Source organism: Cavia porcellus, unplaced genomic scaffold (genome assembly GCF_034190915.1).
Source record: "Cavia porcellus strain 051 isolate PalLab524CR breed Dunkin Hartley unplaced genomic scaffold, mCavPor4.1 scaffold_33, whole genome shotgun sequence".
Taxonomy (NCBI): domain Eukaryota; kingdom Metazoa; phylum Chordata; class Mammalia; order Rodentia; family Caviidae; genus Cavia; species Cavia porcellus.
The window spans coordinates 22906571-22932489 of record NW_026947516.1 but is presented as its reverse complement, the minus strand read 5'-3'; the positions used below and the strand labels follow the sequence as shown (position 1 = coordinate 22932489).

Genomic DNA, 25919 nt, shown 5'->3' with positions numbered 1-25919 from the left:
ATGTGATATTTTAACTTGGGTGTCCAATTCATTTCACTGAAGAGTATGGCCTCAAGGTGCATCCATTTACCTATAAATGCCTCAAGATTACATTTCTTCATGGAAGAGTAGCACTCTATTGTATAAAAATACGTTTTCTTTACCCATTCAACTGTTGATGGGCTTTTGGGGTGTTTCCAAAATTTAGCTATTACAAATTGTGCTGCTATAAACATGGGTGTGCAGACCCATGCCCAAAGCTGTGGCATGATGCTTTTAATTCTACTGGGCAGATACCAAGAAGGGGCATAGCTGGGTCAAATGGTGCCTCTAGTTTTAAATTTTTGGGGAATCACCACACTGATTTCCACAGTGGTTACACCAGTGTACATTCCCACCAACAGTGGAGAGGAGTTTCCTTTGCCCCTACAGCCCTGCCAGCATTTGTTAATGGTTGATTTCATGATAATAGTCATTCTTTTTGGATTGAGAAGGGATCATAATGTTGATTTAGTTTGACTCTCTAGAATGACCACTGATATTCAACATTTCTTCATATATTTATTTGATGTTCGTACTTCATCTGAGAAGTGCCTATTCATTTCAGAAAAACATTTTTTGATTGGGTCTTTAAATTTTAGAGACTTTTTAAATTTCTTTGTATATTCTAGGTATTAGCCCTTTTATCTGAGGAATGACAGCTAATTCTTTTCCACTCTGGGTTGTCTCTTCACTCTGTTGTTGGTCCAGCAGCATAGCTGGAAACAAAGTCTACACTCAAAAATCAGCAGCATTTTTCCCCCAAAACAATAAATTCATTGAGAAAGAAATTAAGGAAGCCACATCTCTTATAATAGCATTGGAAAAAATGAAATATGTAAGAATAAGAAATACTGGGGCTGTGTAGCTTAACTGAAGAACACTTATCTAGGACGCTGGAAGCCCTATTTAGTTCTAAGCACCAAAATATAAGAAGCTAAAAAATTACTTACCCATCAATCTAATGAAGAAAGTAAAAGAACTTTACACTAAAATCTTTAGTACTATAAAAAAACAGAGCCAAGAAGATATCAACATATGGAAATACATCTCTTATTCTTGGGTAGGAAGAACCAATATAGTGAAAATGGCCATACTTCCATAATTAGTACACAGATTTAATGCAATCCCAATCAAAATACCAACAGCATGCCTCAAAGAATTTTAGAAAATAAGCCTAAAATTCCTGTAAAGCCAGAGTAGACCCTACCCAAAACTGAGCATCCTGAATGAATGGGCACTTCTCAGATGAAGACATACAAATTGCAAATAAATATATGAAAAAATGTTCAATGTCATTGCTCATTTGAGAGATGAAAATTAAAACAAACATTCAGATTCCATCTTACTCCAGAAACAGTGGAAAGAAATCAACCAATAATTGATTGGGCAACACAGGCAAGCAGAAGGCATCAAAATCACTGACTTAAATTATATCACAAAGCTACTGTGATACAACCAGGATGGCACTGGCAAAAACAAAACAAAACCAGAGCCGAGTAACAGTGTAATGGCTTAAAAGAGGCAGAAACAACTCCAAACATACTCAGCTACATTATGTTGACAAAGGGGACAAATAACTTCACAGGAAGAAAGACAGTTTCTTTAATTAATGGTGATGGAGAAACTGACTTTCCTCATGCTGAAGAATAAAACTGGACTCATAATTTTCATCATACACTAGACTAAAATCAAAATGGATCAAGAACCTAAATATTAAAACAGTAATCTTAAAAATATTGGAAGGCAGAATAGGTAGAACTCTTGAAGATATACGTGTAGGCCAAGACTATGAATAAAACCCCAGTTGTACCAAAAATGATACAAAGATTCAAGCAAATAGGAGCTCATCTTATTAAAGATATTTTAAAATATCTTTTTGATAAAAGATGTCATTTTTTACATAAGGCCTAGTTTCTGATAAAATCTCACATTTCCTCTGTCCTCTTTATGTAACTATATTCTACTGAACCACTGTTATTTTTTTTTATAGAAGTGCACTGTATTTCTCACATATGAATCCCAGGCATTCTTTTTGATCAAAGAAAATTCTATGAAAGGCTAGTAATTAAATGCATGATTTTTAAAAACTAATTAAACTATTCTTGCAATCTAGTTTACTTTATATACATGTTGTTACACACTCCTATTTATGAAAACAGAAGCTACAATAAAGACTCTATGCAGAACAGTTTCTTACACAATGCTGTTTCTGTTTTTTATACAATGCTGCTAAAAATACTGTGATTTAACCTTTGTTCTGACAAATAATATGCTGGTTAAGCAAAATATAACATGGCAAACTATATAAAGAATTAAAAGCTATACATTGTAGTCAATATACTTGTAATAACCCTTATTTAGGATACAATTCTACATTTAATGATCAGCTAGATACTAAGATCAGCCATTTCTGTGTTTCCAAAACAGAATCAAACTCACAGAAAATATTTTATGCATGCTTGCATAATACCCTTTATGCTTTATTTTAAAATTCAGCATAGATTTAAAGTAATGTGCAGGGTTTCTTTAAATTTCCTGTAAGATTTTACGCTTTTAAACCTTATGTAGTAAAGAATAAGCAGTTAACTCTTTTATTTCTATAACTCAAATTTCCAGATATCAGCCATAGTCACAGTAGAAATTAGTATATTTCCCCTGTCTTGTCATAATAGAATCTAAGTTGCCTTTAATATTTTATGGCATTAGCCAACTTAACACTAAAGTTTTCACAGAAATTAGGGGTAGCATTGTTAATATATATAAATTTATCATGGATATTGGAAATGATTCTACTGTTTACAAAGTACTATCAGTATGAATTTATAAGTTTGGCAGTAATGTTTCAAAGGCTGAGAACACTGACTGAGGACCGATTTTCCTTATGACTGTTACTGTTATAACAGTAATGGTAACTCTAACTCTCTATTATAGGTTTTCATTGTTTCATTGGCTCTTTTAGTGTATACACTTGTGGCGCTTGTTTCACAGGTTTGAGTTAATCATAAACTTAAGGATTCAAAACACTAAGATTTATGATCTAAGTACAATTAAGATGGCAAACAAAGCACAAAAACTTAAATTTTATCAAATAACTAAGTGAATTTCACTATTAACTATTTTAGCATAACCTATTGTAGCATAAGCTTTTAAAAGCTAGCAATATATTAACTAATTTCATATCTAGGACATTAGAATGTATCTTTTCAATTTACAAAAAGTTGTGATTTTATGTAGTATATTTTTATATGAGTAAGACATGTTGAATTGTGCTGTCCACTCTCGGCATAGGGAAAATTTAGTTGTATTAACATTTTTCAGTTGTCTTTTATTTATTTCTAGTTTCTTTATGTAGGTTCACTGAAGTTAGATAGGAATGGCTCAAAAATGCTTACTTTGGGGTTGGGGATTTAGCTCAGCAGCATAAGTGCCTGCCTTGTAAGCGTGCAGTCGTGAGTTCAATCCCTGGTACCGATTTAAAAACAAAAACTCAAAAAAAAATGCCTACTTACATACAGCTTCAATTAAAGTTTTACTTGATTGTAGGCAATTGACATGATACCTAATGATAACAATAACCAATAAATTTATAGCTCTGCCAGGATCTTTGCATACATTACTACCTCAAATACAAATCTATTACCAATACCCAATATTTTTACAACTTATTAAAAGTGCTAGAGACTGTGATACATCTTTTACACAAATTACTTATTAAAACCTAAATACTCTTTGAGGTGAAGATTTACTCATCTAAAAAATCAGAAGCCTAAAACTCAGAATTCATTGTGTCCAAATTCATAAGGCCAAAAGGTAGCAGAGTTGGAATTTATAGACAGGTGTATTTGGCTTCAAAAGTTTATAATACAATTACTATGTTGGAGGCAGTTATAAATGGTTATTATTGACAGCCCTGACAGTCCTGTTCTTCAAGAATATAAGCTGGTGTGATCTAAGATTTTTTAAATGTCTGAAAAATGTTGGCATGGGCATAGTATGGTCTCCTAAGGAAAAAAGTAACTATAATAAAAAGGGCTGTATGATGGAGACTAATATTTAGAATTTTTAAAAATATCTAATTGTACAGGGCTATATGTAATATTTTACGGTAAAATGTAAATCCATAAAAGTTACCAAAATAGAATTACTGCTGTTATAATTAGAAAATGTCTTTCAAGTAAGACTACAAAGAAGAAAATCTCCCTCCAAAACAAGTCTTTTCACTTTGAAGGATATTCAAACCAAGTTCATGTACAGTGGGCCCTAGAATGACGACCAGCCTTCTATATGAACAATTTGGGTTATGACCAGAATTTTAAGTTTAGTTTATGATCAGTCTTGAGTTACAAATGGTGCCAGGTGCTTCTGCAATTGTAAACAGACACACACACTAGGAAATCTTATGTAAGTGTATTCATAAGTATCAGTCTGCCCAGATGTGTGTGCTTCTGGATGTGATTTTGTTCAGTGCTTCATATAGTTACTACAATTACTGCTATTAAATGCCTCTCTAGCTGGGCATGGTGGCACACTCCTGTAATCTCAGCACTCAGGAGGCTGAGGCAGGAGGATCGTTGCAAATTGGAGATCATTCTGGGCTACAAAGTGACCCCAAGACTGCACTGTGAGACCTTGTATATTGAGACCCTGTCTCATAAAAAAAGCCCCCCCCCAAAAAAAAAAAACTATAAAAGCAGCATGGAAAGGAAGGGAAGGTAAAGAATACAATCACAACTGAAAAGAAGACAGAAACTGTGAAGAAATATGGGAGTGGCATTTATGTGACCAATATCACTAATATGGACAGCATGTCAAAATCCAGCATCTCAACAATCTTACAGAGAAAAGATTTGTATAAGGAAGTTAGGGTAGCTAAAGGTGTTACTCAAATTAGTAAGTCACAATCAACAATGTTAGACAAAGCAGAAAGGTCATTATTAGTGTCAATAACCAAAAGCCAGATGGCAGGTTACAGCCTATTTGAATCTATAATTTGTGAGAAATCTAGAGCTATAAATGCAAATCTTATAATCTATCAATGAGTGATACTGATGAAACATTTCATACCAGTAATCGGTGCTTGTATGATTTTAAAGTGAGAACTGGAGTTCATAGTATAACTAGGCATCATGAAGCAGCCAGTGTTGATAAATGGCCTGCCGAGAATTACATACAACACTTTGAAATGATGACATGGAGAAATGGCTTTTAGTCTCAAGTTTTCAATTGTTATGAAACTTTCCTTCTCTATAAGGAAATTCCCGGTGAATGTACATTACCTAGGAAGAGAGGAAAATACGCCACAAGCCTATAAAGGACAGGCTATGTGAGTGACCTCAAGATAAAGACTCTCTTGTTTTATCACTCCGAGACCCCTAGAGTGTTTAGAAAACATAAAGTTATGAAGATTAGGCTGGAGTCATTTGGAGATTTAATGAAAAAGCCTGAGTAACAAGAACTCTTTTTCTTGAGTTGGTCAGGGAAGCTATCTGTCCTACTGTTAAAAAATAGCTAAAGGACAAAGGTTTATGATTCAAGGCTCTCCTCATCATGGACAATGCTCCTTCCAAACACATTTGGAAGGACTGGCTGAAGAATTCCCATGACACCAAGTCAAGTTTCCCCCACCAAATACAACTTCTCTACTGCTGCCTATGCACTCACAGGTTATAGCTAAATTTAAGAAGCTATACACACCAAAAGACTTTTCCTGAAGTCCTTCAAGATAGTCTCTGATACAAATTTAACACTTAAAGAGTTATAGAAGGAACATTACAAATAGTTTCCTGTGTGGAGCTAATTGAGAAATTCTGGAGAAAATGTCTCTAAGGACTCTGAGATCTGTCTGGAACAAAGTGTGGCCTAAAATTGTACAGAAGAGAGTATGGGGGCTATGAAGAGGAGTATGAGCCTTCAATGGACCCTGTGGTTGATGACATTTTCACTATAGAAGTGTCCACAGTAGGTAGATAGTGGTGATGCTGAGGAACTGTGGGGGACACTCAGAGGAACTGTTTACAGAAGAATGTCAGCAAGTTCTGGCTGAGCAACAGAAAATGCCAGCTGAGGAGTTTTCTGAAGGGTAGTACCAACAATCAGTGCAGCAAAGTTCCTCTTCTGAAATAATGCAAATTCTAAAAAAAAATGAACAGAGCTACAAATATTTATGGAGAAGAATTCCCCAGACAGAGAAAAAGTCAATCATTGCATTCATTTGCTTAATGACAATGCCATGTCATACTACAGAACACTTAAAAGAAAAGACAGAAATGGACAAGCTTAGACAAGTGTTTGGTTCTGAAAAAGCTGAGACCTAGTGGGCCAGAGAAGTAGACTCTAGTGGACTGCAGACTCTCCCAAGGAGAGAAAGGACACTAGAGAGCCAGATTTCTGATGTCCTTATGAAAAGAGATTCTCCATTTTCCATATAATCCTCTCTTCCTGCAAGCCAAAGATGTTAACTTGAATAGTAAGTACAGTATAAAAATGTTTCTGGTAAACTAGGCACATTTTATAACATTATCATGAATACACTAGGAAAACTATTGCTGATTCTATTAAATTACGCACATTATACAACCCTTCTTTATTATGAAAATGTTAGTTAAGGGGTGCTTTGGGAGGTTCAGAATGCACTATGGGTATTTCCATTATTTCTTATTGGAAAAATAATCTTGACTTACAACCAATTTAAGTTACAACCAGCCCTTGCAAATGAACTGAGTTTGTATGTCAAGGGTCCAACATAAAAATAAATATAAAACATAACTTGAAGATATATATCAAAAGAAGTCATTTCAATTAAAGAGAGACTCAATTTTCACTTGTTTATCATATAAGATACTGCTGCATTTTCAATTAAAAAATTACAAATGTGAGACAAGTGTAACTAAATTAAGAATTGAAAACTGTTGGTTCAATGTAAGTCATAGGTTTCAGTTCTTACACTGCTTAAAATTAATTTTTCCTGGAATTTAAGACACTTGAAAAACATTTCAGTTGCACCATGTGCCAGTTTGCCATTTACCATGGAACATGAAGAGCCCAGGTGGCTGCCAATGATGTGAACTTTTCCTATTGGCCCCAAAGTATGATTCAGTGTTGTCCTGAGGTGACCACGCTTCTTATGGTGGCAAGAAAAGTGCCACTCCATCTTTGCTATCAAAAAAATGTGCATAATAACAGAGTTCATTCTCCAGTGATTAAGTCCTGTAACATTTCCTTTCTTACAGAATAACAAATTCTGAAAAATATGATACCTAAAAATTAACATGAAAAAGAAAATAGTTCCTAAAGGACGGTAATTTAGAAATATTTAGAATAGAAACACAATGGCATTTCACTGGTTAAAAAAGAATTTTCCATTCAGTTATTGAATACGTGACAGCACATATAATACAGGAGACCTATTTAAATACTAAACTTGGAAAAGCTACTGTATCAATAGATTTGTTGTATTTTTGTTAAATAATTTTATTTAGTCTTGTCTATTTAGCTTCCAAAATTTTATTTTAAAATACCAGAAATTTCACAATGATCATGTAATTTATATATTTTATTACATGATTTATAAACACATACATCACACTGCTACTCTCTATTTTAAATAGACATTCTTTGAAATCTGTGATTCCAATTACTGAGGTTTTAACACTAGGACACAAGATTGTTGGTAAGAAACACAAGGGAATAGTGTGATGAAAAAACACTATAAATTAAGAAAGTAGTATGCAAAATAAATTTTAGAAAAAACATCACAATTCATATAGTTTTTAAGTCTTAAAATAATTCTGTAGTAATGCTTTTTAAAACACATTTTAATGCATAAAATGTAGCTATTTGTACTTGATAGTAGCATATGTATTCTATCATTAATTCCAATAGTATATTTAAGGTTACCTAAAATAGTATTGTTAGCTAAGAATTGTAGGATCAAAAAGTATTCCACATGCAAAATTTTAGGTGCAGATGTAATGTTCATAATTAAAATGGGCAATTATTTTTTAAAATTAAAGTAATTCAGCATAGCAATCTTTTACTGAGCTCTATGCAACCTCAAAACATACTGTGTTCAGATTTGAGTTTAATCCTGCTGCACTAGACCACACTAACAACCTGCGAGCTTTAAAATGATATTTAAAACCACCAAGTCAGACACAGAAGATCACTGGGGAAAGTTTTTCCCAGAAGTTAATAGCATTTTAAGTATAAATGGGGGTTGGCATTATCTTATATTTGATTATGATAAAATCAGATTTAAAGCAAACAGTTTTAATGAGGGGTTGTCTTATGAAGTAGGCTTCCTGCACGTGTTGATCAATATATTCTCCAGTTTTTATACTAATGATAAAAGCAATTTACACTGTTTTGTTCACAGCAAAAATGCCCTCATAACAATGAAAATATGCAACACGTTATTTCTGAACTCTCATAAATTAGGTTCTTTGTCAAACCAATTTTGCAACTAAAAGATACGTGAATTTAAAATACCCTTTAGCCCCTCTGATCTCAGTTGCTTACATATAATAAGATGGCATAGAACCAAGAAATTTATAAAAGTTCTTTCTCAATGCTTTCTATCAATTCATCTCATACACTGTACAGAGAACAAGAGTGTCAGTGTGTAGAGAAACTAAGCATATTCTTTTATAAAAGAAATGCTAGAAACTTTTAAATAATGATGTGTTTCAATAATGGACAAAAGAACCACATTTGAATGTTTCAATCTTGCCTATCAAATATGCTTAAAAACATGCATGCTAAAGGTCTACAAAAATGGCTTCAATTTTTGTTAAGATTTTAAACTATATGTTTATAAAAAAGGAAGGGAATAAAAGGGGGAAAATTATACACTACTATCTTAGGAACTTCCCAATCAGAATTTTTCATGATAAATTGGTACTAGTGGCCTAGACATAGGGAATTCACATCCACCAAAGCATCAAAAACACATGTCCTGCTTTTGTTACACAGCAAGTGCTAATTTACTTTTTTAAAAAACCCACCATGCAGTTTTCACTGGGCATTTAATTACTGGGACACAATAAAATTAAGCTGAAAAATTCAGAAGGCTTAATTTTCACTTGGGATAATTAAAGTAGAGGTAAATAAAAGTTTCTATCACTTGCCATTTCTAAACCAAATACAAGACTGCAATTAAAAAGTTAGAATCACAGAATCTTAAGGGTTTTAAAGAAGAACATATCACTCAGCTTTCTTTTATATGAAAAGAAGCTAGAAATCCAAATTTATGTTTAGCCTGGATAGTGAACTCCAATATATAGTATAGCTGTTTCAAACATAAGATCTAGTATTCATTAACTTTAAAGCTTACATAATTCTAAAAAATGAGTTATGAATGGCTCGGGGGGCAACCTCTCCTTTCTAAGAAAATCCAAATAATCTTCAAAGTGGGAATAAAAGTATAAAATCTGATATAATGCTGGACACTGTCATTTTGAAATGTATTAATCTCAAAAATATTAAATATCAATAACAACAAAATCATTATGAGTAAGTCTTGAAAGCTTTAGTCAACACTTACCATGTTACACTGATTGAAAGAAGGTTTTTAATAAAACTGTATATCATATACCTTCTTTTAACTAAATAGTATATGGCAGTTGACATCATTTACACAAGGCCAACAAATACTAGGTAGATAAGAGAGTTTTCCAAGGAAAACATGAATGAAGGTCAAAGTGTGAAACCTAAGGAGAAAAACAAAATTGCTGGTAATAAAAAATTAAAAGCCAACACAGAAAGTTTGGAAAAATGCACTTTCCACCAACCATTCTATACAAAATGGAAACTAATTTTGTGTCTTAATGTTTCTCAATTGTCCACAGTCCAAATACTACTCGTGACACATGAATGAGAAATACCATTGTTTTGCCAGTGATTCTCTCTTGTTTTCAGAAACCAAAACTCAAATAAACTGGCTCATTTGTTTCTTACAATTGACTGTTTCTCCTATGAAAAGTCAATACATTCTTATCACTTAAATGGAGTTATGGTGCTAAGTACTCATCATTTCCATTGAATTTATTCACTGTTTAATAATAATTTTGATCACCATGTATATAACCTGTAATAATAAAATTTATATTCTAATCTTCTGAAAAAGTCAGAAGTATAAAATTTTACGTATCATGAATCTTCTGATAAAATAATTGCTGTGAAGCTTTATGGAGCCATCTACTACTGAGATGAGACCTACACTGATTTAGACTTAGCCAGGTTCAGCAGAGCTATCAGCAGTATTATTAGAAACTTTGTATTGAGTTCCCTGAAGCTAAGAGCTGAATATACCTTTCTCATCATTAGGTTGAGGTATTCAAGTGATCATCTGACTGAAAAAAATGTTTTTTTGGAGATAAACACTCCCCAAAAGCTTTTAGAAAAATTAGTACCTACATAGATTACAAAAACCAGAAAGAGGCCGGAGATGTAGCTCAGAGGCATAGCACCTGTCTGTCAGACGTGCGGTCATGGTTCAATGTCAGGTACAAAAAAAAAAAAAAAAAAAAAAAAAAAAAAAAAAAAACCCAAACCAAACAAAAACAAAAAAAAAATTAGCAAAAAGAAATGTGCCACTGAAAAATAAACACCTAAAATCTATACACCACATACATTTTAAAATCAATATAATCTTCTTTTCATGTCATATCTTAAGGCAAATATAGATAAGATATAAGTAATAATGTATTTCTAAACTGGAATATTTATTTCTTTTTCACAAAGATCAATTTTAAATACTGTGCAACAGTAAACTACATTTTTTGCCATTGTTAAAATGTTAATACATTTCTGTCTAGACGTACTCATGTTGAGTAATTATTTCCAGTGAAATTCTCTGAAAAATCATATTTTCATTATATTTATTTTTAGATTTTAAAAAATCCCGGTGGCTTCAGAAATAAAGAGAGCCAGGCATGGTGGCATATTCTTGTAATTCTAACAATCTTGGAGGTCAAGGCAGGAGGACTGCCATGTTTCACATAATGTAATAGGGCCTGTGTTCAATATCTAGTGGAGGAGGAGAAGGAGAGGGAAGAGGTAGAGGAAGAGAAGGAATACAAGGGAGGGAGGAGAAATAGTAGAGATTAATTAATACACATGGAAAATACAGATTTGGATTTGAGTTAGAATACAACTGAAGATATTTCCAATACCAACTCAATAGTATTCATAATTTATACTGTCTTATACATAAAGTGCTTTCTATCTTCTGTCCCCTTAATTTTTCTTTATTTATCTGAATGAAATGGAGAAATACAAGGGTAAGATAGTCAGTGTGAATAAGTCTAGAGATGATAGAGATGTTTCCAGAGCCCTGAAAGGAATAATCTGGCATTTTCATTTGAGAAAAGTGAATAATAAATTCATGGAAACCTGCAAGATAATGCTTTCTACACAATAATTGCTCTTAATGAATTTAACTGAAAAACTTATGTCCATCTGTACCTTGAGAAGGCCTCTACTTAGTGTTGAGTCTACTTTTTACCATCTGCATTTCACATGTCATACAAATCACATGATTTGCTTTGAACACTGTCTTTAGTTACTATAAGACTATATTTCTCCAGTAAAAACCATTAGAAATACATATAAATTTAAGAAGAGACTGCTGTCAAGGTTTGAAAACATCTATAATCTAAATATTGCCTATTTGCTTTAAGATAAATTCTAATGTTTTATATAGGATGAAAATAAGGTGCTACGTTTAATAACAAAAGGAAAAAATGTTGGCTCCTATGCAAAAAAGCAATCAAAAAAGGTGTTTTAGTCATGTTCAATTTCAGCAAATATGTCCTAGGCAAATATCTCCCCTAAATAAATACACACATTTATATTTATACAGCTGAAAATCAATTATTATAAACCACGACATGTATTTGCTCTAAAATTTTCATGCCTTGTTTAACATTCCTACACAAAGTGTCTGCAGGAAACAGAAACTACAATTAGAATAAGACATTTTTAACAAGGTTTAGAATAGCACACCCTTCGGTCCATGAGTTTAACTGCAAATCAGTTATCACTGAGGTAAAATAAGCAGATGAGCAAACTTAGGGTATTGTTCATTCTACCAACAGGCTTTAAATTGCCTTTTATTATTCATATTCAATGATTACAAAGACACAAAGAAAAGAAACTAATCAAGTAAAATAGTAATTACACTAGAATGGAAACCAGGTATAACATTCAAGATATTATTTTTAATTCACAACATATATTCATAAAGTTAAAATAAGTTTTCATGTGTAGAAAAGCATAAACTTTACGCAGGAGAAAGGAATTAAGGCAGAGTTTCTTGATGACAATCCAGGGCCAAATGCCTTTGTGGGAGCAATTTGAGAACTGTGTTTTGGGTTATCACAATGACTGAGAGGTATTGAATGGACTCCTAGATTCATAGACACAATAAACTCTCACACTGAACTGCCCTATGTCCCAAGTGTATTTTTTCTCATTTGAAAGAATTATGAATAATTCAGAAGGGCAAGCCATCAAATCTATTTCACATGAGACAATGCTCTTATTATTTGATATACCAAGACAAATTTGTCAAACTTTAGTTTCTTAAAATTTTATTTCAGTATCTCTTAAAATCTATAGAGAAGTTACAAAAATAGTATTGAGGGTTCTCATATACTCCTCACACATACTGTTCTATTAATATCTCACACATTCATATGCTATAACTGTCACAACTAAAAGGCCAATATTGTTATATTGCTATTATGCTAAACTCCACATTTCTACTGTGATTTCACTGTTTTTTTCCTAATGTACCCTTTTCCAGAAAAATAACCAAGACACACAATAGCAAACATCATATTGCCTTAGCTTCCCCTGATAATTTTTACACATTTTCCTTGATTTTGCTGGTTCTGATAATTTTGAGTTTTAGTCAGCTATTCTTTAAAACATCCTTAAAGTTGAGTTTATCTAATGATTTTATCATGGTTAGAATTAGGTTATGGATTTTGAGTGACACTTGCTCTAAAAATTACTTACACTGTTTATAACCTTGATCAACTGACCAAGTTAGAAAATATCAGGTTACCCAACTGTACATTTATATGCTTCCTCCATCCACATTTATTTATAAGTCAGCAAATTCAACCTACAATCAAGGAGTGAGAATTTAAGTGTTGTCTCCTTGGTGAGTGAGTGATCTACATAATTGATTTGAAATGCTCTGTAAGGGAAATTTGTCTTCATATCAAATGAGTCTGACTTGTTTCTTCTCCTAATATTAATTTTTTACTTTAGATGTATCAGCTCATCTGCTATTCCATTTTATTATACATATATGGAATGATTCTTGATCTTAATGTTTCTCAAAAGCTCAAATATGTTCATTGTAAGTAGATTAAATATGTATTTTTATTTCATTTAGTCATCCTGTATATCTACACATAGAAATCAATCTTGGCCAGGTGCAGTGGTGCACACCTGTAATCCTAGTACTCTGGGAGGCTGAAGCAGAACTGAGATGTCAAGCTCAGCCTGAGCAATTTAACAATGCAATGAGATCCTGTCTCAAAAATTTCATAAAAAGACTTCAAGATGTAACTCTGTGCAAAGGTCCTGGGATCAATTTCCAGTACCACAAAGAAAAAAAATATTATTATAAAGAATTTTTCCTATGTATTAAAGTGAAGACATTATACTAACTTTTTAAAAGAAGATAGAGACTTACTATACTGCCCAGGCTGGTTAAAACTCCTGGATTCAAGTGATCCTCCTGCCTCAGACTCCCCAGTAGCTGGGACTATGCTATCCAGTTTCCATGTATACTGAATTTTTAAGAAATATGTGAGTAGGTATGTTATATTGTCTATGAATTTTATTTCAAGAGACACTGCATTTCTGTTATATGAATAGGTTGCTGGGTTAAAAATATTGATATAGAGAAAAACAATAAATTAGACAATATTTGTGTCCCTTGGATTCTGACTGAAGAAACAAACTGTAAAGTGTATGACATTTTTGAAACTAGAAATTGGAATAACTTAATGTTGATGACATTAAGGAACATATTTTGATGTGATGACACTGTTATTCCCTACCTATTCTTGTATCCATTGTCTATGTTTGTGGGTTGGTTTTTAGGAAAGTATCCTCATTTAATAAAAGTAAACTCAAATTTAAGAAGCCAATGTGTTTAAACATTAAATCAAAAACATTTTAAAATTAATGTATAAAGGAGATTATTATACAGTATTATTTGACTTAAAATTATTTTACCAGACTGCTTTTTAACACAAAAGTATCAATTACTTCAAGGAAAGTGAATTCTCAAATCATTCTCTCAAATTTATTTTGATTCATAGGGATTTTAGAAGATAATGAGCAAAGTAGGTGAAAACAGTGCTTTACATAATCAAATGGACAAGGCTAAGGCAACTTCAAAACACAAGTAATTATGCAATACAATTACTTTTTTTAAAAAAATGTCTATTGTCCTGTGTATTGTGATACTTTTTATAAATAATGAGAGAGTACAACCCATTCTCCCCACAATAACAAGTTAGGTTGTTTTCACTTCATAACATCTTAAGCAAGCTTATCACAATTTTACTAAAGAAAACAAGGAAAAACAATAAAACATCATCTCTATACTTTTACTCTGAGCAAAACTCACTTTTGATTCCTCAATATATACATTCGAATCTGTATTGTTGACACACATACAAAACTATATGCATCACATTACATTAATGTAGATAGTATTGTACCTTTCACTACTATTTTACATATACTCAACTGATGAACTATCTCTGACTCCATATATTGCATTTATTGCAGAATTTTCTAAAATCTGTGAAGAAATATCAATATAATGAAAATAGCAATGGTAACCAGTGCTGAATAAATCTGAACAAGATAACTCATTATTCCTAATAAAATGTGAAGTACATAGAACATCACTTATGAGGTGTCATGTACTTTGATCAGCAATCCTTTGAGAGGGAAAATCTTAGCACCGAGTTGGTAGTAGCAACCATTTGAATTGGATTTGAGCCTTTGTTTAAAGTCAGCAGAAGGGAGCACCAGACTCCTCAGGTTCACTAAAAAATAAAAGAACTGTCTTCAAGACTGCAGTTAATGTGTTGCATCTTTCGAGCTAGAGTCCTATTTTGAGTAAAAACACTTCATCATACACACATGTTGTATTATGATGGCAAATGAACCCAAGAAGTATGTATGGCTCACCTTAACAGACTATCTATAGGCAGACACACAGTATGACTAAATGAAATGAGAATAATTTATATTTGATCTACTTATAAATTTTCAAACTGACCCAAAAATCACATTCCACCTCAACAGACACTAGAGAAATAAGTTTGATGAAGAAGGTCGCTACACCTTTGAAAACATTCCCATATTCCTCTCATGTCACTTCTACTTCTGGTAGAAAGGCAAAGTGGAAAATACACATTTTAGAACTAGTTAGAAACCAAATCAAATGGTATAAATATATGCTCAATAAATATTTTGATATATAAGACAATTGATTCAAGATTTATAAGCAAAAATACCTCTAAGAAAAAGTTTCTCATTTGTAAAGTATGGATAATTCCAAACTTTCAGATCTAAGATAGGCATTACAGATAATGTAGGGAAACCATCTAAGATAGTTGAGGGTACAATAATAAACAGCATCATTTATTATCATTCTGCTCTAACGACTGCCAACACAATGCAATGTTTGCATTAATTAAAAAAAACGCTGACATTTGTCATTCATTTACATACCAGTTATTGTTTCAAGTATATCACTACAGGAAAATATGGTAAAGGTTAGAAACACCGGTTTAAAGCTAGTGATTCTAGGTAACTGTTTTCACCAATTTATAAAACCAGAAAACTTGGCTTATGTTACTTAAATTGTTCCTAAGATTGCCAAGCTAGGAAATGATGGAGTAAGGATATAAAACCTAAGCATCTTATTCCAAAGTGCTCTTAAGTGCACTATCTATGTGTGTGTGTTGCCAATTTTTAAGTGGTAGAACAGTCAGAAAACGAAAAAGAAGTCAGTTCTGAAGATAATTATTATGTATATACTTGAACTGTGTTCTTCATGCTCAAAATTTTAAATCTAATTCAGTTAGGGCGTGGAACTGATGTTATACTTAATTTCATCACTAAGCAGATGTACCATCTCTTGACGAGCTGCTTAACTTCTCTGTAGTTTACCTATTAAAAAGTTATTAATAATTATCCCTTATCTCATTTTAAGGTTTGCTGTTAATGAGAAATATGAAGTGAATGAGACTTACCCAGTTTGGGAAAATGAGACAAAAGGATAAAACTATTTAGTATAATATTTGTAAAAATATTCAAATAATAAATGTAATTATAAGTATGCAAAAATTCTAACTAAAAATACAACTCACTTTTCAGTATGAAAATAGATTTTGGCAAATACAGTATTTAAAAGCACTGAATTCTCCTGGGTTAAACAATTTCTTTACAATCCTGTACACATTATAAAATTGATCAGAAAACCTGTCCTTTGCATAGTACGAGCAATTTTCAACAAGATCCTAGTGAAATTCACAAATTTCAAATAAATCCAATCTGAACTAACAGGTTACCATCAAGAAACTCAACCTATTATGTCTAGGGACAGACTAGAAAGAAAACTACCTAATCTAAAATATTGCAGAGAATCAACTTTTCTCTGTATGTAGCAGTTCAACAGCAAACTGAAAGCTTCTGTTCTGACAGCTGTAAGGCAAGGGAATAGGCTTCTGGACAAGGAAGTACTGCACCACTGATTCAATGCAATGCCAACAGACTGCTACAAAATTCACCCTGGCACTAATTACAGAGCAAAATGGGAGCAACTATCTAGTCTTGTCATAACACATTGGCCACATACCATATGGAACTTGGCCAGTAGGAAAACTACCAAGTGGACTATCTCTAGTTAGCAACATTAACAAAAATTTGTATTTTCTCTTTTATAGGTAGTTAATACTTTCGTGGCCTATTTTGAAAACTAAAATATAAATCAAAGATCCAAAATTAAAACATGAATTTTATACTCTAGAAGGGAAAAAAACTGTAAGTCCTCAGGACTATTAAGCTTTTTGAAAATAATATAGATGATTTAAAAATTATAAGAAATAAGCTCCCAAAAATACATATAAAACACTCCAAAATTATAACAGATATTCAGTTAGTACTGTAAAAATTAATCACTCTGTAGAATTATTTAATGATCGTATTTTAAGGGTTTCATCAGTGAGTTATACTGAAAGTATAACCAACACCTTACTAGAAAATGACTCTTTAGTAATCTTTAGTAAACAAGTTGAAAAAAGTAAAATCCGGGACCTAAGAGAATCTCCTATTGATCTGTTGTAGGCATTACTTGTTGCAAGCCTGTTGTAGAAATAGAAGTATCTGAAACAAAACAAAAATTTTAAGAAAACAACAAAAAAAGATATTGGGCTACATTTAAAAAGGCAACTAACTTGGTGTGTTTTCTTTTGATCTACTATTGGCTACAAAGGCTATCCAAAAACATTGACTTCTAAGAATATTAAGGTCAAGTAAACACATACCAGTCATGTACATTATACTTAGTCATGTAACAATGCTTTATCATGTATTGATGGCAGTGCAAATTTTGATTTATTTAATAAAGCTTTGTTAAATTGAGTAGAAAAATCATAGTACATTAGTAAAATTTAAAATCTAATGGGTTTATGCAAATAGATGCTCTTTTCAGAAATTGCAAAAAATTCTGAAAGTCCTTATCATAATTAATGATTGTAATTCAAACTTAAATCAAAGAATTTAAATGCATCTCTAAAGTTTAAAAATTTGTATCGTGTTGAATGTTTGTAAGTCAAATCAGATTATAATTGCTCTTCTGTCTTGCAGCACTAGCTAGGACATATAAAGCTTATGTTTTAATGAGAGGTAAACAACCAGTCTGTCTACGTTAGGGACTTAAAATCTTCACTTTTTTTGATTTGTACTTTAACAATTCTACATTGGGGGAAGCCATGCTTTATTTTAAAAAATCTCTATAATTTGCCTAGTAGTAACTATGTAGTAGCATGTGATTCACACACAAAAAATCTACACCCACACATGGGACCTATATTCAGCAAGCTAGCTTTACAATAACTCTCTACATATATTCTTAACAAGTATTCTTGAAAATTAGTCAAAATAAACTATACACAGTTTGTTAAAATTAAGGGGTTTTTTCCAAAGTCATAAAAAATAGGGAATTACACAAAATACTTAAGATGCATCTTTACTATCTCCATTTTATTACTATTAATAAAAATGCAAATTTAACATTAATAAAATAATGGTTTTCACTACGAAGGGTTACTTTACCATTTTACAACCTTAATTGATAAATACAAGATATTTCATTCTAACAGAAAAATTTTAATTTCATATAAGAGGTTTTAAAATTTTTATATGAGAACAAACAAACCTAAGAGATTTTATTCAATCTGTTCTAACATGTGCTCTAAAATATATGGTTCCTTTTAAAAGACCAAAAGAAAGTCATAATTAGAAAATTTGAATATTGGAAATTAAATGCTTACAAGAGGTATGTTTCAATTTCTAAACTGTTAAGTACTTGCTTGTTATCCTGTCCTACTACGTGACATCAGCAAATAGTATTTATATTTATACCATGTTTATATTTATGGCATAAATATAGAAGTCTTAGTTCACTAAAATTACTAATACTTCATAACAAAATGAGTCTGACATGATTTAGGTCTTTTCAGTTGGCTACAGCAACACAATTATGAGAAACAGATAATGCAACCTACTTCACAGTGTATTCTGGCACAGAACACACAAGTCAGCACAGAAATATCCATCAGAACACTAGAAGGGACTCTATGTGCATTATCAATTAGGAAAGTAGAGTTGCTGACAGACCAGTAACCTGTGAATAATTTATTCCGTCACTTAACAAATATTTTCTGATTGGCTACTTTACAACAGATGCATTCTTATACACTGTTACAAAAAACAGATAGGAAGTTGGGCATGGTAGGGCATACTTGTAATCCCAGCACTGGGGAGGCTGAGGCAGGTGGATCATTGTAAGTTTGAGACCAGCCTGGGCTGCAAAGTGAGCCTAAAGCCAGCCTGAACTACACAGTGAGACCCTGTCTCAAAAAGATTTTAAAAAACAAACAAACAAACAAAAAAAAAAAAACAGATAGGGTCCCTGTCTTCATATAGTAGGAGAGTTAGACAATAATCAAATAGCCATAAAAATTAACTTATAAATAAAGCCGACAAATGAGACACAGGAGATACACGCAGTACTTGAATGTCAGCATGTAACTGAGGACTTGGTGTAATTTGGAAAATAGGAAAAGACATTCCTGATACGTAGGAAGAAAGGCTTGAGATCTGAAGAATGACTAGGATTTAACTAAATGAAGAAAGGAAAAGAAGAAAGAACACATGAAGTGCAAAGGCTAAGCGGTAAGCAAACAGGAAGGACTGAGAGGTAGCCAGTGCAGGTAGTCAGATATAAGGCTTACCTCACAAGCAATAACCAAACCTTTAAGGATCTCATACACACAGAGCATCAAAGACTTTGATCTTTAACCTAAACACAACAAGAATCCATTGTTTTTGTTTAATGACTTTGAGAAGTGAGAGACTAGGATAAGACAATCATTCTCAGGAATTCATCTTGATTGGCTTACAGATCAAACAAATAAAATTAAAATGCTATAATTAACATGACCTTGATGTAAAACATTATATTTTGTCCTTTGTAATAACAAGAGAAAAGGGGTAAGAGAGTTTGTTAAATTTATCTTTTCTAAACCTAACTACAACTTCTCAAACTTCTCCACTGATATATTGATAATTGATGAACACAGTGTATTTATATGCAGACCTGGGATGTCTGAGGGATGCAGCTTAAACCAGCTGTTGCAAGCCTAAACTTCTTAGTAAGCCTCTGGTTTCATCTTTAAAATCACATTTATTTTTTTTCTACATCAAGATATAATATGCATGTTTGTTTTAATATTAAAAATGCTAGTAAAAATTAACCCTTTAGCTTCTTTTGATCACTTGGCTTTTCTACTCACAGAAACACACCATTTTGAGGAGCACAAGCTTATGCTATTTATGAAAACTGAATTTGCCTGCGAAGTTATCCAACACAATGATTCTGCACTGCAGACTATATACTTGCTGTTTACAGATACTAAAGCATGACCAAAAATCATTAAAAATGCAAAGTTTTAGACTTCATTGCTTTCAAATTAACTAATCTTCCTGCCCCATTTAGAAGCTATTTCATCACAATAAGCCCTATGCGAGAAGTATTTTAAGTCATACAGAAACCTAAATGTCATTAAGAACAAACTAAGCTCTAATTTGAGGCTTTTCTGCCATAAATGAAAATGACAATTTATCACTGCTTTAAGAACAGTATCAATATTTAAAAGTCTAGCCCATTCTTCGTGTAATAATTTGGATCAGTAAAATTTTAAATATCCAACAACATAATGTTAATGTTGTAATTAATCTTCAAAACAACTCATTTTAACATTATTTCCAAATTATTCCTGAGAAACAGATTTGAAACAGCTGTACCAATTCAATACACATTCTTTGTGGGCTTATTTTTGGCAGCCAAAGTTTTATAATGTGGTATTTATTTAAACTCAGGACACGATGAGAGTTTTATTGTCTTTATAAAATGCAGATTTGTTCTTGTACTTTCTAACACCTACTCACACTCCTCCCTCACTTTCCCTCTTCTGCCTACCTCTTCTCGTCAACCAAACCTAAATAAACCCCTATGGTTAATTGCCCCATCTCAATCCTAGTCTTTTTGTGTACCTCCACATTTAGGATACAATCATCTTACCATAGATCATGTTTAAATAGTTGCTAAAACTCCATCTTTTCCATGAACCCTATCCGGAGTCACAAAATTATCATCTCTTTCTATTGATGCTTGTATACAAAACACAAGAGTTTTTGGAAATTTACCCAGTAAAAAAAAAAAGAAAGAAAGAAATTTACCCAGTATATTAGTTCCTTCCTGTCTGCCTTGGCACTGGATTATAAAGTCCGTCCTGCCATCCCTAACAAAGGTTAATTTTTTAACAGCAGAGAATAATTTATTTAAAATAATCTATTAAAGCATCTTCTAAGCACATGAATCGTGTAAATAATGCCTGATAACCAGAATGGATCCACATAAGTATACATTTTCTTCCTAGTTAAGACTAAATCATGAATATTAAAGAGCAAGTATTATGCCACTATAAATAAAAATATTTCCCATGAACCAAGTTCCACATATCAAGTCAAACATTTTTGGCATAAAAGGATAAGAATTGATATGCAAAATAATCAAACCCAAATTTGGTGCCTATCTAGTCAATTTACAAATGGAAAAAAAAATTCAAAAGGGAATGATAGGACCAAGTTGATATTTCCTTAGAGTTTATATATGGCTTCAAGTTTCTGACAAAAATAATTTTCACTATCTTTTTAAAGACAGTTTAGGTCAAATTTTTATATTTTCCTTTATTGAAGGAAGGTAAATCTCAAGCAAAACTCTGGGTGCTCTGAGGGAGAAAACAAGAATTACTAAAGATCATTTTACCTGTCAAGACTCCCTTCCCTGCCTTATCAGATAAATTCTCCTCTTTAGCACTTAACTTTTATACTGACAGATTTGATTTTGTTACATTTTCCTTTAACTTTGTATGCAAAACACTGGTTTTGCTTTTTATACCTAAAATAATGTATTTCTTTTTTTCTATCCTCAAGATGGCTGAGTCATAGGAAAGAAATTAGAAGTCAGGGATTGCTTCTGGAAGCAAATGGATAAAGTAAACAGGAAAGAGTAGAAAGGTTGATTGTGGAATAAGCTGAGAAAAGGTTACCTTAAACTTGTAACTGATTTTAGGGACTGTAATATAACACTGGCTGGAGCTAAGTCGCAGAGACCATAAGAGAAGATCAGTAAAGCAGGATTTGTTCAGAGACTCTAGAAATCACAACCATTTTATCTGACCCAGAAAGAATAGAGAACACAGAAGAATGTCATGAAGGGAGCTGGTTCTAGAAAATAACTATTTTAGTCATGTGGGTATTTTTAATAGGTCTCAAAGTTAGAAAAGATGTGAGAAGAAAATTGGAATGACTTGGTGCTAGATGGGCAGGAAATTAATAATAGAACTAATAATAGGGTCCCTGAAGTGTTCAAAGGGTTTTTTTAATATTGCAGTGAGCAAAACAAAAAAGTGGAAAAGAACTGGTGACGCAACTGCAGACTGTGAAGTGTCCGCAAAAAAATAAAAAAAATAAAGAGGAACTGGGAACTAACATACATCAGAGCAATGCATTAAGCAAAAAAAATTATAGATACTAGCTTATCTTTGCTGCCTATAGATTTTTGCAATAACTTGCTTGCTTTTCCTTTTGAAGTAGCTTATGTTTCACAATTTTATCAAAACTCCAAGAGGCCTGAATGCAACTTCTCAATAAAGTTAATTTTAAGTACTAAATAAGGAATATTTGGTTTTCTCCAAAACTATTTTTATGAGTTTAAATTTTGAATTAATATGAAGGTTTATAAGCTATTTTCAAATATCCTAAGGTATTAGCAGAATAATCTAGGAAGCCATGCATGGTATTGCAAGCTTGTAATTTGACACTCTGGGAAGCTGAAACAGGAGGATCACAAGTTTGATCTCAGTCTGGACAATTTAGCAACTTAGTGAAAGCCTTCTCAAAGTTAAAAAAAAAATGAGCGGGGAATGTTGCTCAGTACAAAACCCAAGATTCAATTACCAATATTAACCAATATCTCACACACACACTCTCTCTCACACACACACACACACACACACACACACACACACACGGACTAGCCCAGGTCATAATTACTTATTTTACTGACTCATAAGGAGTTTGTGCATTCACTGCAACTAACATGACAGTGTGTCATACCAAACTTTTATTGTTGATAGCAAATTTAGTGAGTATTGGATTTTTTTTTTTTGGTACTGGGGATCAAACTCATGACCTCACATTTGCCATGCAAGCATTTATGCCACTGAGCTAAACATCCAGCCCTGAGTATTGGATTTTACAAATAACAGAGTTGAGAATGATGAAAATGTAAATATTTCCTTATATTTTTACAAATATCTAAAATATATATCTACCTGCAATATATTTTAATAAACATAGTTTAGAATTAATTTCAATGTTTAAGTGGCCTTTCATAAGTAATCCTGAATATATGCTACCAAAGGTCAAAATCTTGTCAGTACATTTTGCCCTTCATTTACTTCTCTGATAACAGCTTCTACACCACTATTATTAATTGCCTAGATTCATAAATATACGATCATGTCTCTTCTTTAATGATTCCTTTTCTGTTTAATGAAGAGAAAATATCCTAGAAAGAACATAAAGCATGTGCCTTGCAGAGTTATAACTATTTTTCTTTGTAATCAGCTGAAAGCATATGCTATACTTTAAATGTTAAAGATGATGAAACTGTCACATCAGGAGCACGCTCTGAAGAACTCCCACAGTGTTGCAGTTGTTCAAGTGTCTTGTTCCTTCTTTGGTACTGCCTTTATAACACTCTATGTTACACAACACTAAATGAGGTTTAACCATCTCAAAGCTACAGCCTAAATTAGCAGTTGACTTTTAAATATTACTGTGTCCTCAGAAAGTGTAAAATGTATTTCTAAATATCTTTTATAAAGTTTGCTTCGGGAAAAGAGTACAGATGTAAAAATAAAACTAAGGTAACAGTATTAAGTGAGAAGTTAAAGAAATGCTCTCTTCATCCAACTATTTTTTAAATTTTATTTTCTGATATTGCAACTCAAACTTACAAGTATATGAATCTTATGGAGATTTCAGCATTAAGCAGTTCAAGACTTGAAACTGGCGATTTTATCAGTCATATACTTTTCCAGTCTTTGATGTACAAATATACATAAATTCTATCTTGGCTGTCCATATGATCTTTTCAAGTAGCTCTGAACTGTGTCACCAACAGGTATGAAAACAATTTGTTGACCTAAATACAATGGGCATTTAAGATAACAGCTAATATTGACCTAACTTCAAATAAGCTGCATTTTAAGCTGGAGAGAGGCTGAAGGACCAGTGTATGGGAAAACTCATAATGTGTGTCACATCATGTGCATCATATGGTATACAGTACTTGCTTAAGTGGACCTAAACTATGGAGAGAATGAAAACTGCAAGAATGCAGCCTGGTGTAAGTGAAGAAGATGGAGTATGCTGCTCTCACAACAGGCATCATGGGAATTTGTAGGAGGTAGAATATGAAGGTAATCTGACTCCCATGGAGCCAGTGTAGCTTTTTGAATATTTCAGCAACAGATTCAAACAAAAGTAACCCTTCTGATAAATTCAAAAGCTTTTAATTAAGGAGTTTTTGCTTCCTGAAAATACTCTGGATCTTTTTCTCCCCATGACTGAGAAGGCAGATGTTTGTATCTGAGAAGAGAAAGGGAAGAAATTGGTGGAAATCTAGGAAGCTGGAATTTCAATAGCAAATTGGGAAGAGAACAGGCAGCAGAAAAGGTGAGCCACTGCAGGACTCTATCATAGTTATCTTTATGACACCCATGGTACCTTAGCACAATGCACTGCACACAGTGGGGCAATAGATAAATAATGAAGTAGGTTTAATTCAGTTCAATCACATTTACACTGTGCTTTGCAGTTGCAAAGCAGTTCCCACATATTAGGGAAAAAAGTAAATGAGGAATAAAGAGGCAAACTCGGGATGAAAAGGAAAGCAAAATAGATACAGCAAGTCCACCAGAATGAGAAAAAGGCCAAATCAGTTGGAGAAAAATACTAGAAAGAAAGATTGAGTTTCTTCTCACTTCGTCTATCCCAATCATCCCACCTTTCACGGTTCTAATGCACCCGGGGGCACAAAGTCTGAGTCCTAAAATAAAAGCCCGAAGGAGGCTCCCTCACCTTTACAATAGGCATTTTCAGAAATGGTAAGCCTGGAGTCTCCCACTCATCTATTTAGAGTTTATGTTCTGGTAAACCCTCGGGCAAAGTTCTAACACCTCCCAAGTGTCTTCCACGCCTTGGCCAGGAATCCTTTATTCCATCCCATTTGTCCACATTTCAGAATTCCTAAAATCTTAGGGCAGTGCTGAGCTTCGGTAAGGACATGAGAGGCCCTCTACAAGCCCAGAACTCAGACAACAGAGGGAGGTAGTGAAGCAGGAAAGCCCAGAGACTAGAGAAAGCCCAAGTCTGCTAGCAGGAAAGCCAAGGTCTGTAACTGTGTCCATGGAAATTGCCTGGGGAGGTTTCAAAATGGAAAAAAAAAAGTGAAGAGCCGTCTTGATGCGCACTACTTTGCACCTGGTGCTGAGCCCCTAATCAAAAGCTCCAAGGTACAAAGCCTCAACTGGTCTGCCCCAGGGGGAAGCAAAGGCTGCGCTATGGTATGCGCAGAAGGAAGCCCACACATACCGGCGCGGACTCTGTCCCAAGAGAAGCATGTTTTCCTGCCCCCAAAGTAGTGCGTCCCTTTGAGTATTCTCAACCCAACATGGAGGAGGGGACTTCCCAGCTCCAAAAGGTAATGGCTGTGCCCTGACCCCATTATGCGGTTTTAAAAGTTGCCAGGAGAGTTGGCGCTGGAGAGGACACCTGGCAGGGGCAGCCGCCGACGGGGGCGTCAGGTTTCCTAGGAACAAAGGCAGCGACGTCTGGGCGACCGAGGAAGCAGGTCCTGGGGTTAGGGGTAGAGTCCTCACGGAGCTGGAAGACCAGGGTAGTCACGTACTACCAGCCTGGGGCACCGACGGGAACAGGGA

The 25919-nt window shown here is 33.3% G+C and overlaps 1 protein-coding gene across 5 annotated transcripts in view; it reads right to left on the bottom strand.

Moving 5' to 3' along the window:
- Cnksr2 (connector enhancer of kinase suppressor of Ras 2) overlaps nucleotides 1–25919 on the bottom strand; it is a 284365-nt gene that overhangs the window by 258055 nt on the left and 391 nt on the right. The gene's annotated exons all lie outside the window — the stretch shown is intronic.